The following is a 932-nucleotide window of genomic DNA, read 5'->3' on the forward strand; positions in this document are numbered from 1 at the left end:
GCCAGTACTATATAATAGTGTTATATAGGGTAACTCCACCTCCTTCCTCTCCACTAATCGAATTAACTTCACCCTGTCTCTGCATTGCTTGAGGATCCTCACATTTGGATTTGCTTATATTCTTCATAATGCCGACCGGGAGGCCAAAGAGTACTGTGCTTTCAGATGAGAAGAAGAACAATTTTGAAATCAATCCTAGAAACATCAATACCCATTTCAAGAGCTCTCTTAGTTGTTGGCCCGAATTGCTAGCGAGTAGCTAGCTCTCTCTCACGGTACAATCTAGCAGTGGAACACTACAACAACGGCTACACACTCACTCTGATCACGGACTAGTGCAATGCGCACACACACTAGAGACTGGAGTACTACTTGAGCTGAAGTTGGTACACTCACGAGTAGAGGAGGAAACTGAAATGGCTTGATGCCTTGCTTTGATTGGAATGGAATGCTTACAACGATGGGCATCGAGCCATCGACCCTATATATAGTGCAATGAACCGACTATACTACGCATAGGCTGACGTCAAACAAGCGCATAGGCTGACGTCAAACAAGTGAATTACGTCACTCCTGACCTTATATGCTACTTACTTAGCTACTAAGGCACGGTTGTTTCTGCTAGTAGAAAATTCCTTTTCTACCACTGCCGACATGCAGCCATGCATGCATCTGAGACTAGCTACGCAAATGCTGCTGCTGTCGTTCTGTGCACCGGAAGACCAAGGTTGACTCAACATTAGTTATATCATCATCATCATCATCAAGTACAACAAAAGAATTACGAGTTGAAATAGTTTTTATACCTTGCAGATTTTTCTTCATTGCTGCATCTATAATTTTATCGGAGATATTTTCCCCAGATACGACCAGCTCCCGAATCCTGCTACTACCTAGTCCTCATCAAAGGATAAGCTACGTTCAAACGTGGT

Source organism: Triticum dicoccoides, chromosome 1B (genome assembly GCF_002162155.2).
Source record: "Triticum dicoccoides isolate Atlit2015 ecotype Zavitan chromosome 1B, WEW_v2.0, whole genome shotgun sequence".
Lineage (NCBI taxonomy): Eukaryota > Viridiplantae > Streptophyta > Magnoliopsida > Poales > Poaceae > Triticum > Triticum dicoccoides.